Source organism: Panthera leo, chromosome A3 (genome assembly GCF_018350215.1).
Source record: "Panthera leo isolate Ple1 chromosome A3, P.leo_Ple1_pat1.1, whole genome shotgun sequence".
In the NCBI taxonomy this organism is placed as follows: domain Eukaryota; kingdom Metazoa; phylum Chordata; class Mammalia; order Carnivora; family Felidae; genus Panthera; species Panthera leo.
Window position 1 is genome coordinate 125,453,453 of NC_056681.1, and position 16,811 is coordinate 125,470,263.

The 16,811-nt window shown below is 40.9% G+C and overlaps 1 long non-coding RNA gene across 1 annotated transcript in view; it reads right to left on the minus strand.

Moving 5' to 3' along the window:
- The window catches only part of LOC122215148, a 42,492-nt gene extending 25,942 nt beyond the window's left edge, over positions 1-16,550 (minus strand). The window contains exon 1 of the long non-coding RNA XR_006200264.1: positions 16,367-16,550. This is a non-coding gene — a long non-coding RNA (uncharacterized LOC122215148). The remainder of the gene's footprint in view (positions 1-16,366) is intronic.
- Between the last annotated feature and the right edge of the window lie 261 nt (positions 16,551-16,811).

A 16,811-nucleotide genomic window follows, 5' to 3' on the forward strand; every position in this document is an offset into this window, starting at 1 on the left:
GACGACCCTGCTTCTCACCATTCTTTCCATCACCAGGGATTCTCTCAACAATATTCAGCTACTATTAGTGAGCTCTGACCATACGCCAATTGCTCGTAACGTCTAAGATCTAACATTCTGGAGAGAAGTCACTAAATTTTATTCCATAGGGAGAATCTGACTTGCATCGTCACTCAGGAGAAAAGATACACGGTGAGGCAGCATGTTTTGAAAAAAAGTATAGAAAACGGTAGATTTGGAGGCAGCATAATGAAAGAAAAGCTGCTTTGTTCCTTGCCGTCTTGCCCAGGGTTTCTCTAATGCGAGTGATATCAGATTAGAAGACAGAAAGAACAGCTTCACGATGGTAGCTGCCAGCAAGGCAACCTCTTTTCCACGTGCCCTGTCCCCACACTTTCCCCCTGGGAGAGGCCAAAAGGCATCAGTGCAACACAGGTTTGTTGCTGGGAATAGGCTGGAGCTAATCCCTTCCTGGGGATGTTTGTTTTTACTGAAATACTTTCCCCCACTTCAGTTAGCCCGTCCTCCATTATGTGAGTCAATCTGACAGTTTAAACCAACAGAAATATTACTTTTTTTCCCTGTAAAGTGTAGGTTAAATGCAACGTTTAACATAATGAGCCCAAGGGGGGAAAAGTTCACAGTAAAGATGAATACTCTTTTAAAAAAATTAGACCCAATTAATAATTAGATGGTATATGTTTGCAAACAATGAAAAGGGGAAGCAGTGTTTCTTCTTCTTTTGTTAATTAAATCACAAAGTCTATTGTTTTGTTTTAAAGCCTGAATACCAATATATTTCATACATTATGGCTCTTTTCTGAAAGGAAAAAATATAAAACTATTTTATTAACCACGATCCCCCCATATTTACTGTAAGGTAAACAGCAGCCCTAGGTAACAGCTCTTTTTCTCCTAAATTACTACTTCCCCTTGCTCCCTGGAGACCTAACTAACTCCAGTTTGACAAAGATTGATCCTCAGTCGCGACTGGGGAAGGCGTGCTTCTCACAATACACTCCTCACTTTGCAGTTGACGGTGGTTGCGTTCCAAATCCTACCCAAACCGCTTGGGGTTCATACTCTCTCACTTTTCCCAGCAAAATCAAAACTTGCTTCTTAAGAGCGTTCTTGCTAACATTGCTTGTTAAGATGAGTTCCTGAATATTGCCTTTTTCTTAGCTAACAGCGAGCTGAGGATTTAAGTCTAAATGAATCAGAAACATATGGCATGCATTTCTCTTAATAATACGCTGGGCTTTATAATTAAAGGAGAACAGTACTAGAGGCAAAGTGTGCTTTGAGAAGCTATTGAAAGGGGAATGTTGAGTGGGATTGAGGATGGTCCACAGATGCAAAAGAAAGGCCCACTTGGCCTTGAATTTTGCAATCTTGGGCTACTAGGGAAGACACCATGCCCTTAATGGAAATTCCTAAGAGAATATTCCATTTGCACTCTTTCTCTTTATTTATTAAATTTTCTGTTTCATTGCCTACTCCCTTCTCCCTATCTCCCCCACCTACCACTTTTGGTTCCTTTACTAAGATCTTCCTGCTTATTAAAGTTCATACACTACGTTTGTTTAGAAGCCTCTATATATGCTAAGACCTACACAAAACGAAGGTAGATGGTGAATTATTGAGTGTGTAACCAAAGCCTGGGCCCGGGATTATATTCAATTAAGCCTCATTTTTAAGCAATCCTAATGTCAATCTCACTGAAAATCCATGGGGGTTTGATGTTGGCTTATAAGGATTTTCATCATCTCTCTTTATCAACACTGTGTGTTCAGTGTTGTTTATGTGAGAGCAGGAGAAGACAGGATCTGAGACAGCTGGGTCCCAAACTGTCAGCTACAATGTGCCTTGGACAAGTCACTTTATTTTCCTGAATCTCAGATTTTAACATACACAAAGTGGGAATGAAAATACAGCTATATTACTGGTCTGTGGTAAGAATGCAATAATAGATTAACAATTGCTCTGTAAGTTGTATTCAAATTAATGTTGAATACATTGCTTTTACCTCTTGTCTTTAAATATTTAAAAGACTTCTTAGACATTTTCAATTTGTTAATGTCTCTATATTTTCCCCTAAATTCACTATACCATATGGGAACATTATTTTTCCTCAAACAGAGAGAAATGGGATAAACCAAGTGTCCCCTTGGCATACTATAGCCAAAATTGCCAAAAGGCATTTTTTTTAAGAATTACACTTTTTTCAAGCTTTGGTCCTTCTGAGAGTCTGTAAACTATCCAGCCTATTCCTAGAAATAGCCAGATAAAGTGACTCTGGGCTAAAATGATTACCTAAACCAGAGTTGGACACCTCAACCTTCCAGTTCTCTAGTCTGCCACCTTGTCTTTTGGAATCGGTCTCAAATCCCCTAGAAAGGACACAATCTTCCATTTATCAAGAGTCTCCCGTGCTTGTGTGTAGGCCACCTTGTATGTGCTATGTCACTTAATTTTATCTCCACGCAGCATATGTTGGGTGAGTAGGAGTTGCATCACCTTCCCCCACCCAATGAAACCAGGGATTCTGAGAGGACCATGCAGAACTGACTGGCCTTAAAACCAAAAATAAATCAAGTATTACATTGACTGGGAAGCAAGAACCACATGGTGGGGCCCCATCTGCTGTCTGGGGACCTGCAGGCTTCCCTTCCACACAGCTGCTACAGCTGTTCACTGAAGCACTATTCTTCATGTGGCCACTTGAATGGCTTCTGGTCAGCACTCGGGGAAGGCCTGGTGCTGAACAGGTTAAGCCCTCTGAGATGTAAGCCCGTTTCAAGTATTTTAGGCCAAGGGCAGCAAACAGAATGGCAAAGACCAGGCACAGGGGTGTTCCTTTGAGAAGAGGTACAGCATAGTGCCCTGCAGTAAGCTGTGGGGCAGGCACCGGAAGCCTAGACTCCTATCTTAGCACCCCTTTGTCCTAGCTAAGTGACCTTGTCCAGGTCACCACTTGGGGCCGCATTTTCTTCATTTGTGAAATGGGAATGATAATTCCAGCTCTTCCCACCTCACATGGAAATGGTGGAGTCTAAATAACAATAAAAAAGAAACTACCTGTAAATTGCTGATGTCCGGTGTTGAGTCACATAGATGTTATCAATGAGCCTTTGTGATGTGCCAAGGATGCAGCCATTGCTCTCCTTCCTGGGGTGGTGGGTGAGGGACATTTCCAGAGAAAACTCTCACAGGCTTTCCTCTTTCTGATCCTTTCTAGGACATCACAGTAAGAGCTCTGGGCCCTCAGTGCCTTTCCTGACTGATTCAGGGCCTTCATCCTTGGCCTCTGCTGAAAGCTTTGCCAGGGTGGAGCTAAATGAGAATCTGACAGTCCTTCAGAAACTTCTCTCCAAGGAGCAGCAGGGCATTGCCTGTTCTCCCAGCTGGACTAAATCCTCACAGGAACAGGACTCAGCAGAGGGACAGAGCCATCAGCTGGAAGCACTAGGAATCAGGAGAAATGGAAGTGAAATGCAGCCAGGTGTGGTCAAGGCAATGATTGAAGGCATCTCATGGGAAGAAACATGGCTCACTGCAGAGAGGGACTGCAGGAAAGCTCTCTTCTGCAAGTCGTGTCAGCCAACGCTGTTTGATGCAATTTAAAATTACAAAACATTCACTATAGCCAAGTTCAGACCTTCCACGATATTATTCCAGAGGGGATACTATGAGCAAGCAGAGGAGAGGGGCAGGATGAGAGAAAGAGAAGGGGGAAAAAAGGAGAAAGAACCAATTTGGGAGCAGAGGAAAACAAGACAGTAGAGAATAGAGAGGACAATTGATCCCTGAGAGGATGGGGTCATCCTTTCATATAGAACAAAAGTTAAGCTGTGTCCAATATTCACAGAAGATGAAGTATGGTAGCACAGACCATTTATTCCCCCCAATTTTTTTTAACATTTATTTATTTTTGAGACAGAGAGAGAGAGAGAGCATGAACAGGGGAGGGTCAGAGAAAGAGGGAGACATAGAATCTGAAACAGGCTCCAGGCTCTGAGCTGTCAGCACAGAGCCCGACGCGGGGCTCGAACCCACGGACCGCGATATCATGACCTGAGCCGAAGTCGGACGCTTAACCGACTGAGCCACCCAGCGCCCCTATTCCCCCCAATTTACCTTCCTCCAGCTTCAGCAATATTTGAAGAACTCTTGAGTTCAATCAAGTCTCTATGATCTCAGTCTACACTCCTCTGAAGAATAATATAGGAAAAATATAAGCATATGTACGTGTATGTGCGCTTGTGTTATGTGTTGTGTACGTGTGCTATTTGTACACACACATGCATTGCTTGTGTGCAGGCATTTGTATGCATGTGCACACTGTTTGCATGTGTGTGCATCTGTGTGCATGCACACGTGTGTTGGTCATGTGATTGTGTGTGCCTGTGTGTGCACGTCTGCATGCTGGGGCCGAGGCAGAGCTGCTCCCTTCCCAGGGTCTGGGCACATTTTGCTGCACGATCCTTTTCAGTAAGAAGGCTGAGACAGCAAGCCCAGCTCAGGTTTCATGAGGCTTCATCCTGTCTGAAGGCTGGTCATAGAGCAAAGTCGGGTGTATTTCAGGGGCTGATTAAAGCTCTCACAAATGCCAACTTACATCATTTCAATGACTATTAATTTAAAGAAAACATTTGCCTGGAAATAAAGAAAAACATTGCAAACCATTCCTGTTTTATCACCGAGGGTCCTTACTCTCAGTAGATCCTTCTCTCTGTCATGAAGCAGGCAAGTCTGACCTGGGCAAAGTTATCAAGGTAGAGCAATTACAGAAACACGGGCCAGATTCTTCCAATTAGGTGAGTGTGCACAGACCTTTGCCATAGTGATGGCAAAAAAAAAAAAAAAAAAAAAACTACTGTTGCGTCCCCCATTCCCACTGTTCAAGTGATAAATGACCCCCAGCCTGCTCTCCCCAGAGCTGAGTGAGGCCTGTCTCTGGACAAAGGCCAGGGAAAACACAACAAGATTTATAAGAGCCAAAGGCAGGGTGAAGAAGACCCGCAGGGCAAAGGGGGAAAGACCACATGAGAAAATGTGGCACGTTTTAGTAGCTGCATGTTATTTTATGATGATGGGGTGGGAGCAGAAGGGAAGATGGGGGGCTGGCAAAGGATAAGTGGCCACAGTCAAATAGCCTAGAGTATCTGGAAGGCCGGGGGCTTCTCCTCAGTTGGCTCAGCTCTCTGCAAAGAGGGAGCACTGGCTCTGAAATCCTCGTCTGGCTCCTCCATTCACCCCAGCTCCTTCTAAACAGACACTGTTAAAAGAATGTATTTAAAACTAAGGAGACAAATGGAGACAGAGAGAGAACAGTCATGTGCTGCTGAGATTAGAAGGCATGATGGTACAATTAAAGATATTTACCAGAGAAATTCGAACCCCATTACACGCTGGAGTACAGTATGCAAGGAAGAGCTGTTTTATATCATTAAAGACAAAAACCAGGTCTATAGGTAAGCTTTAAGAACAATAAACATCCTGAATTCAAGAATAAGGCTGTCAAATGAAGGGATATTGATTTTGGAACAAGGAATATTATGTCAAACAACATTAGTTTAATTGATCTGAATTTAGTTTAAGTACTAAAAGCATTTATATACAAACAGCAAATGAAAATTAACTGCAGCTGAGCCCCACTGCTGGTTCTCAGGGGCTTCTCAGGGCGGAGGCGGAGAGGAGAGCCTGGCACCCAACAGGCCTGGTTGGAGTCATGAACACACGGCAGAGCTGGGGTTTCATCCCCTGCACAACGATGGGTAAGGCAATGTGCTTTCTCTCAGAGCATAGGAACATTTAACACTGGCCTTTGACTTTTCAAAATACACAAATGCTGTTTCTTGCTCTGAAGGAATTCATGAGAAACATGGGATAGGCCAGGAGCAAGGAGTCGAGTGGGTACCCAAGTCAGTGAAAAGCTTCTGGTCCGGAAGTGAATGAGGCGAGCCCCTGATCTGCTTCTGACCACTTGGCCCCAGCTGAACCAATGCCTGACTGCAGCTGCCAGGCCCTGGGAGCCCAGGCAGAGGCTCCAGGAAAGCACCTGGGCATGGAGCCTGGGGCAGCACAGGTTGTCAAGAAACAGCATTGGCCTCAGTCCTTCCTTAGTGACAAAATGGAGAGAGATTTCAAAAGTGTCCAAACCCATCTCCTCCTTGTGCCCTTGCCTCCTCCTGAAAGAGACCATAAATCGACCACTCTTTCTTTCTTAACCCCTACCCACAGCTATCCCGGGGTACCCACCCCAGAGCAGGAGAATACACAGGAAATGCACAGTGGAAAAGCCAGGGTAGAGATGCACATTCCTCTTCAGTTACCAAAGTCTTGTATGGAAGAATAATAGTGATTCCACTGAAAGATTATTCAAGAGAATTCCAGCAGGAACCTATGGACTGCCCACCCCATCTGCTTGCCGAGGGCTCATCGTCCGACCGCCACGGACCCCCGTGAAGGGGTGAAGGTGTGAGCTGCTCAGTTATGTGTCAGACTCATTATTTAAGGTCTGGTCAGCCCAGGAGCCAACAATGTTTCCACTTTGTTTTCAGAAGGCCTGACAAAGGCCCCAGAATGTTGTTTTGTTTATATCTTGCCACCTGTGCACTCTCTCCCTGAGAGCTGAATCTCCACTCTGAGATCAAAGGGCAGTTAAGTGGAGCTGAAAGAAAGCTCTCTCCACCCCCAGCCCTGAGCTTTCACTCTAAGGACAGTGCTACATGTTGTCAGATTTATAGCTTCATGTGTGAATATGGTGTCAAGAAACAACAAAAATAGCCCCACGTCATGATTTTCTATCCATTTAGACACTTTGCCACATACATGAGGGTTAGTCTCAGTCTAGCCATGAAGGGACACTTATATGAGCTCTCAAGATACCAGTTACCCTTTCTTGACTTCTCCTCTTGAAACATTTTTCTCTCCCATATGCTTGAAACATTTTTGGATCAAAATATTTTCCCCTCTGATATTCCCAGTCAGCCTAATCAGTGGGGGATAGAGTGACTAAGGACCAGGAGAGCAGTGTTCTGGAAAGACAGATATAACTTGCTGAGGACAATGTAATAAGAAAGAAGTCTTAGGTAAGGCCTATAATGGAACATTCTGGGAACATTCTCTGTGTGCAGTAGGGTCTCATAGAGTTCAAAGAGCCAATATTCCTGGACTAATATTCATATTATATCTGCTCATCAAGTATGTATTGAATACTTTGGTGGGCCAGATCTTAAGCAAAGCATGCATGAACACTGCATACTATCTTAGTCAAGAACAGATGATCCAAGCACAGTCTGACTTATATCTGCTGAAACAGAGGTACAAACTACCCACTAAAATAATCCTAAAGGTAGAAGCAATTGTTCTTTCAAGAAAAAAGGGTGCTATCATTTGAATGTTTATGCTTCTCAAAATTTAGGTGTTAAAATCCCTTAAGGTGATGGTAGTAGGAAGTGGAATCTGGTGATTAAATCATGTAGGCAGAGCTCTCTTAAATGGGATTAGTATCCTTATAAAAGAGACTCTAGAGAGATCTGGACCCCTTTCATCATGTGAGGACACAACAAGAAGTTGGCTGTCTTCAACCTGGAAGAGGACCTTTATGTGAGCATACAAGTGCCCTGATCTTGGGTTTCCACACTCCAGAATGCAGCCTGAACTAACTAAGACAGCAGGCATGGCAAGGAAAGTGTTTGGGAAGTCTTAACTCAGGAGTCTGCCAGCTGGTACAGGTGAATGGGAAAAAAAGGAGATTCCAAGAAGAGGGAACCACAACCACACAAGTACAGGGGGTACAGGTGATATCTGTACAATGCTGCCTAGTCCAGTGTGGCTGGATCCCAGAGGATTGTGGTGAGGCTCTGGAAAGGATCCTAAACAAGAGCACTCATGGTTTCCTAACCACCTTATTTCTGTCCTTTCCCTTTGAGAAGCTGTAATGGACTCAGGCAGATGGTCTCTGGATTGAGCCAGTCTCCTCCATTTCTTAGACATGTGACCATGGACAAGTCATTTAACCTCTCCAGACCACAGCTTCTTCCTCTGAAATATGCAGAAAATAAGTTCCATCCAGAGAAAAGTGGAGGGAGGCTTAAATAGAGGCAACTATTTAAGCATCATAAGTGAAAAAGCCCTTACGCACAGTATAGGACTAGGTCTACCAGGACCCTCAGTCACGTGATCCAGAGGGCCCCACACTTTGCAATGTAAAGGGATCAGGCTGTCTCTGCCCTGAATTTAGAAAAACTCCCAGTAGTTCTACCCATGTGATTTTGAGCACATTGCCACATTTCCCCAGGCCTTATTTTTTTCCTCATCTACGAAACAGGAGTGGAAGGGCCAGGATTGATTTCTAAGGTCTCTTCCGGTTTAGATTTCCAAGGACAGAGTTTAAAACTCACTGCACAAAAGCTTCAGATTCTTGAAGACCTTGTTTAAATCCACCTCCTGGAGTGTAACTGTTATATGTCTGAACATTACAAATTATGAAATATGAAATAAATATATGCATATATACATAAACACATGTGAGTATATATAGACATGCATGTATATATGTAACTCAATTGTTCCAACCAGGGACATTGGTCCAATGCCTGGAGTTTCTCTTTTTCTTTCAGGATTCAACATTTGGCTCAATTCCAATGTATTCCCAAGTTTCTGAATCCTGTTCCCACAAAGATCTGTCTTCTTTCTCTGGTTAAAAGAAATGTATGCTGGGCATTCTGCCAAGCCCTTGGGGGCCCTGTAGCATTCTGCTGTGACCCCTGGGGTGTGCCCCTTCCCTGTCACTGATTGTAGGAGTGAGGACAGGCCTACCATGGCCCTGCTGGAGCCACACATTGAATTCTGAGGCATAGAAGGTTTATCCAGGCCCAAAAGTGGACTACCCAGATCTGTGTCTCAAGTATCCCAGCCAACTATGTTCTGATGCACTAGCAGTGCCTTATGGAGTGACCCTCAAGAAGAAAAGGAGAGGCCCACCTGTTCTCTCAGGGTCACCATCACTAATGCTATCTCTCACACTAAAACAGCTCCTCATTATTTACAAAACACAGTTACATCCTTGACCTGATGTAAGTCAAATCAGGTTGATAGCATGCAAACAAGTACTCAGTTTATAATGCATAGGCACATGGAGTCCTAGGGGTCATCTTTTGAAGAAGTGTCCTCTTACTGACCTCTATTTATCCTCAAAGGGCCTGGATATACCATTCCTGAGGTTGGGTATTCTTAAACTTAAAGGATGGAAGGGACAAAGGTTGGCTTTTGGCAATATGGAGAAAAACTGAAAGATGTGGAGACTCTGTTCTCCCCTTTTATGCCCTGCCCTCATCAAAGTATCTTTTCTACTTCTCCCACAGCCTTCCTCTTCCTCCTGGAAACAACTTCTTTTATAATAAAATTTACTAGTAGTCTCTAATGGCCCTTAAAACTCTGACATTTTATGGTTCTATTTGAATTTCATCCAATTTCTTTTCATGAGATGAAGGTTTGCTATTAAGGAGTTTCAGAAATTCTGGGGTCATTTGGGAGGAGAGGTAGGGGTTTCCCTACCTAAGCAGATTTTATGGTGGATGTCTTCATGGAAACAGGCGGCATCATGGAGCCTGACCACAGAGCCTGATGAGAGGGATGCTCATATATAATAAAAGGTTGTCCAGGCCAAGAGAAAACCCCAAGAAACTAAGATTTTTCTACTGATGAACTTCAGCGCAGCAAAACAGATATGGACAGGAACTATGAAGTTAAATACCCCATGCCTCTTGGATTAAGGAGTTCATTCTCTACTGGTAGAAATATATACATGAATAGATAATTTCAATAAAATATCCTAAGTGATAACACAGATGTAAGCAAGAGTATTGTGAAAGCACAGAGAAGGGACATTCAGCCAATCTAGGAATTCAGAAAATATTTCTTGGTAGGAATGAAGTCTATTCATGTTACATTTTAAGAGTGCTTTTTGTTTTTACGTCATGCCCTTGTCCTCCCTTTCACAATAACCTCACTCCATTCCTGTGAAGGAGTCAAAGAAAGGAGCATTACCTCAATTGATGGATGGAGACACCAAGGGACAGGTGAAAAAAACAGTTACACAGCTAGTTAATGGCAAGGAAAAAATATTTTTATGCACTTGAGACTGAATGGAATAATGGTAATCTCTAGAGCATTTAGACTTAGAGCAAGGAAAAATGAAGAAGGAGATATGATAGACTGATACGTTACAGCAGTATTTGATTTGCTTCAACCAAAGCTATCCTTTATAGAAATATATACTCTATAATTCAAAAGCACTATCCCTGAGGGGTGGGAGAAATGGATGAAGGAGTTTAAAAGGTAAAAACAAAACAAAAAGAAATAAAACCAAAAAACATAATGCCATTTACAATTATTCCAAAAAAATGAAATACTTATAGATTAATCTTATATAGGATCTCCATGCTGCAATACTAAATTCTCAAGAAAGAAATCAAAGAAATCCTACATAAATGAAGAGACATACATACTATGTTCATGGATGGGAAGTCTCAACATAGTAAAGATGTCAATTCTTCCCAAATTTGTTCATAGGTTTAAACCAATCCTTATCAAAATCCTGTAAGGCTTTTTGTAGATATAGACAACCTTATTCTAAAATTTATGTGAAAAAAGAATTCTGTGTAAATTGTGTCTTTATGCCTATTGGGTTTAATGTTAGCTAACTTTGGAACAGGCATTATTTTCCATTTTCTTCTGAAAGGCATATGAAAAAATTCAATAGTGTAAATAAAGACATAATTTTTCACCTGTTAATTCTCTCTGTTCCTCCCCTGATCATGTTCTGTCTCTCTTTCAAAATAAATAAACTTAAAAATAAAGAACAAAACTCAAACATCAGTGGGCTCTGTTCCCTTGGGCCCTGCGTTACACACACCTTGGATCTCCTTCTAAGATGACTACTTGCTCTTTTGTCTGGTTGTTTCTTTTCCCTATCAGATAGTGAAGTTCATGAGAACAGGATGTTATTCTACTTATTTGCCCAGAATCCAAATGGTAGTTGCTTAGTAAGTGAACAAATGGATGGATAAATAGAGAAATAAACAACAGTGAGGAATTAATCTTAAAAAAAACCAAAAACCAAAAACAAAGAAAAAAAGAAAACAGTGTCAGTGGATTGTCTCCAGCCTCAGCTCCAGGGTATAAGGAGCTGGAAAAAGAAAAGCAGCGTTCCCACACTAATAATGAAAAAGAGTCAGACTAAGTTCAGGTTTACAGCATTTTTCAAATCCACCAGATGATGGAGGTTACAGAGACCTGGCTCAGAATCTAAGGAGGGAGAGTGACTGAAAGGAAAGGGAAGATATAAACATGTACTCACCTGGGATAGGCAGAACCAGACATCAACAAACACAATTCATCTACAATAGCTAACAAATTGGTAAAGGCTAAGGGGGAGCTAGTGGGACAGAGACCACCTCTGGGAGGGTGGGGTCACAGAAATTAGAGGAGGTCACAATATCTATCATACTTGTTCTCCATGAACCCACAGGATGTCCACACCTGGATCACGAGGACCTATCATGGTACAGATCTAAATGAGAGAAATGGTAGCTGTGTAAGAGGGACAAGAACCTCTGTTGGATCTTTCCCTTATACCTGCACCGTGGAACACTGAGGGAGAAGGGCGACACCACTGGCCTTAGGGCACAGGTGAACATACACTGAAGCTGGGGAAAGGGAAGAGTGGGAGAAAATCCTAGTCCTGGGAAGAGAACAGAGTTAGATGCTGAGCCCACAATTTAGCCAGGGGAGGAGTGGAGAACAAAAGGCCACCTTGCTAGGACACAAGGACATGCAAGCCCAAGCTTTAACTGGAAAAACAGAGACCACACTCCACTACTACTACTAGCAAGCTACAAAGTTTAGAAGAACAAGTAACGAGAGAACACTGCTAGAGAGGGACAGATGAGGAACAAGAGTTTGCAAAGAGACCCTCTCTGAGGTAGAGTAGATATGGAGGACCTAAGACTTGAATCATAGATGTTGCTCTGGTTAACCAACCATATGCCACCCTAGCACAAAGCATCTCTAGAGGAATGTGAAGAATGTGGTACACCGACTGTAACCAAAGCAAAAATAGTAGCACTCAAAAACAGTCAAATATATATTCTTTTCTAGAGAAGATAAAACATTCACCAAGGTAAGCACAGAGAGTTCAACTGCCAAATCTACTAAACATTTAAGGAAGAAAAAACAGCCATTCTACACAACTTCTTCCACGATACAAAAGCAGAAAGAATATTTTCCAAATCATTTTATGAGGCCAGGATTATCCTACTCTGAAAGTGAAATGAAGACATTGTAAGAGAAGAAAGCTACAGAAAAATATCCCCCATTAATATAAAGGCATATCCTCAAAAGAAAACAACTATAGAATCCCTGCCATAAATCTAAATTTTTCCAAAATAAAAAAGTTCTAAAAGTGGCATCAGTGTGCTTAGAATTTCCCCATTAAACAGAACTTTCTTAAATCTTGCAGTGGAATTCCTAAACTATTATCTGGATTTGACCCTTTATCCAGGGTTACACAGGTAAAGGAGTAAAGGAAGAAGAAATCTGGCAGGTAAACTTTTAACAAGTGATCAAAACCAATATCATCAGATGTTACACATTTTAATTCTCGCCACCTGATAGGATACAAATAGAAGATTGAAGTGTCACTTCTGTAACATTTGTGCCAAAAATGCATGGTCTGAATCTACTCAAACCCAAATTCAAAGCCATTCTTCAAAATAACTGACTTTTAGTCTTTGAAACTATCAAAGTCATGATGGTCAAGGAAAGGTTGAAGAACATATTGAAGAAAACTAAAATCAATGTGCAGTTCTGGACAGAACCCTTTTCTGACAGGAATGAATTTGGCCAGTTGATGAAACTTGAGTATAGTTATAGGAACATGTTGAGGGAATAATAGCGCATCATGTTAGCAATGTGCTCTCTGATGGCTAAAAATGTTCTTTTTTACTGTCCTTGAAACTTATGGATCAGTTTAATTGTGATTTAGAGATATACACACAAGCTTATTCCTAGCAACACTATACATAATTGCAAAATATTGAAATCAGCCTATGAACTCATACATGGGAGACTGGTTGGATAATCCATGGCACAGCACAGAATGGAGTCTCATGCAACTGCAAGAAAAATTGGGGAAGATGTCTGTGAAATGATATGGCGTGGTTTTCACAATGTATTGTTGATAAGAAAGGGGAAATCACGAGGCACCTCGGTGGCTCAGTGCGTTAAGCATCCAACTCTTGATTTTGGCTCAGGTCATGATTTCATAGTTCATGAGTTCAAGCCTCATGTTGGGCTCTGCACTGACAGTGCTGAGCCTGCTTGGGATTCTCTCTTTCTCCCTCTCTCTGCCCCTCCCCTGCTTGGTGTTCTCTCTCTCTCTCTCTCTCTCTCTCTCTATCAAAATAAAGAAACACTTTAAAAAGGTTTTTTTAAAGGAAAGGGGCAATTGCAAATGATATTTATAACATGCCATTTTTCAAGTAGGGAAGAAAAGGACATAATGGAATATACACATATTTGCTAATTTGTGCAAAAGGAAATACAGGAAAGTTCAACCAGAAACTAGTGAGGTTAATTACCTGTAGAGGGTGGATAGAAATGAGGTAGAAAGAATTGCAGAATGGGAAAGGAGTAGTAGGGATGAGGAGGAAGTGATACTTGCCTGAGCTTATCATCTGTATGGTTTGGACTGTTAAAACCACTGCAATGTTTGACCTACCCCCAAAATAAGTAAATAATTACTATCATCCAAGGTGTGTGTGTGTGTGTATGTGTGTGTGTGTGTGTGTGTGTGTGTGTGTGTGAGAGAGAGAGAGAGAGAGAGAGAGAGAGAGAGAGAGAGAGATGGGGGGGATTCAAAGTAGATCCAAAACAATTGCAAACAGACCTACCTATATTATAAAGAAAATAAAATAATCACAGAGAAGAGTCTGAGGAAGGAAATAACATGCACTGGAAAGTATTACTTTGATTGTATGATATAAGGCTAAATAAGGGGCAAAACTTGTTTGCAAATGTACTATTTTTCTACAGGGCTGTAGGTTAACAATTCTAAAGCTACTTTTTGTGTACACAATTATTAAAAAATAGGGGTGTCTGGGTGGCTCAGTTGGTTAAACATCCAACTCTTTGTTTCAGTCAAGTCATGATCTCAGGGTTTGTGAGTTTGAGTCCTGTGTCAGGCTCTACACTGACAGTGTGGAGCCTGCTTGGGATTCTCTGTCTCCCTCTCTCTCTGCCCCTCCCCTGCTCTCTCTCTTTCTCTCTCTCTCCCTCTCTCTCTCTCAAAATAAATAAATAAACATTTAAAAATATTAAAAAAATAAATGAATATATTAAGGAAATTGAGAGCCAGGTTTCTCACTGTTAAAGATGCTACACATAAAGAAATATAAAATAAGCCTCATGGTATTGGATTAGAATCAAAGGTATGAGCATGAACTCATAGCTGCTATATAGAAATAAATATACCTGTGTAGGTATGTGTGTGCTCATATACATACATATATTTCCTGGCTCTTAATGCTGGGAGGCTCTAGAAGCAATGGTACCCCAGTGCCAGTGGACATCCAGTACCCAGATCTTGATTTCTAAATTCTATTAATAAATGCAAGAAACAGAGAGTCAGAGAAATGAATACTTTTAGGACTGGATCAGGGAATGTACATGAAGAGCCTGGAAGGTCCGGTGGTGCCAGAAATTAAGTAAATGCTCAAAAATAAATAAGGTCATGTCAAAAGGTCATAGTAGTCAACTTAAAGGAGCTTACAATGGTCAATCTGGATAATTTGAACAATGAAGTAAATAATGATAGTAATAGAGTATAACCTGTAGGATAAAATAAATACTCAGGACTCCATGCTTAGATAAATAAATAGGCAGATATATAGAGGAAATGGACATTTTTTAGAGTTCCACTGTAGGAAGAATAATGGAAATATAAAATCAACATTTGGCAAACAGGAAGTAATAATTAATTAAAGAAAATGGAATTATTACATGATACAGAAGATTATTTATCACTCTGGGACCACAACTTGTACTTACCTTAAATTTAATTTTTGAACATTGTAGTTTAATACAATATGTCAAATATTGGTATCTACTTGGGAGTTGCTACTTTTATTCATTCATTTATAAGCAAAACCAAATTTCAAAAAAAGAAGCTCAGAGTTTAGAGATTCTCTTCAAAATTGCTGAAATATGCATTTCCATAAAGAAATCAAAACTGGAAAATAAATATTTTTGAAAGTAATAAACTAGAAATCATTTTAGTAAATGCTGAAACTGACATATTGTGTTTCATGTAATGCTCCTGAGATAGTCCTTTTGTTAAGAAAAAACTGTAGGAAATATAAAGGAAACACAAAATAATAAAAACATTATTGATATAGTACTTCAACAAAATAACTATGGATGCCTGGAGTGCAGATTTTACTACACATAGACTGTAGTGATCTACAGAATATGTACAGTCTAGAAATCCTAACACTCATATTAGAATATTAGAATCACAACTATCTTTGAATACTTTCTATGTGCTTTGTATTGTGTTAAGTATTCTCTGTAGGTTGTTCTCATTTAATAATTACAACAACTCAAGTTCACTCATCTCCAATTTAGTAGTGAAGAAACCACATCTTCGCAAATTTCATTATCTTGTCCAAAGCTACATGTGTTGCATGTGGCCAAACCAATATTTATAACCCGATCTGTCCAGCACCAAAGCTTTGGGTCAAAAACAGAACAAAGAAAAACCAATACATCCACATGCTAAAGATCCACTAGCAATGCTAAAACATCAGTCACACAGGTTTATTCCTGTAAAAATGGTAATCTTTATTTAAGAACTCATAATTTTAGCAGTAGGAAATTACACATAAAATTTGAGCCAAATCTGGACTTTATTAGGAGAGTGTGTCATCAGAGAAGCTAACAATCCCCTCTGCAAGCAAGCTGTCTTTATGTTTAGTATAGAGATGCTGGACAAGAGAGCATGTCACAGTCTCACTGTTTATGCTTCTTCAAATGAATTCCCTGCATTTTTCTGCAGTGTGACAAAGTCATGAAAATAGAGTGTTATGATTTGGTTAGGAAATGGATGATATCTCTACTGTCTGTTTTCCTTCCTGTCCATCTTTTTGGATTCAAATTAAACAACAACCTCATGACTGTAGCCCAAATGTGTGAAAACAATGGTCAAGGTGAGTGAAACTTCCTGGTGCTGAAAATATCACAAAAGGAAAGCAAATAGAGAAAGCAATGGATGCAGATAGGACATAAAAGGTCATCCAACCTGGTACAGCTGTGTCATCTTCAGGTGGAGTCTGCAGCAGCCCAAAGATTTTAATGGTAAGTGTGTGCAAAGAGGATATCCTGATGAATGAATGTGAAGCCTGGAAATTTCCACAAAGGAGTTGAGAAGACTTTATATCCAGCCAGTTGAGGCTTCTATTTGACCTCGTTCGCTCTGACTTCCAACAGCGTGGCCTATTTGGTTTTCAGAGCTATTTGTTGATTGTGGAGCTGAAATATAACTTGCTCTAGAGTTGGAAGGAAACACATAGGAAACCAAGGTCAGTGTACTGTCTCTCTCCCTAGATTTATTTGTCTGGATCTCAGTCAATGGCAGCTAAGAACTGGGCCACAGAGAGAAGTTTTGACAGGGCAGAGAACACCATGAGAAATTCATCATGCAGATGGTGGGTATAATTTTAAAGAGTTTTCAGCAGAAGTTACAA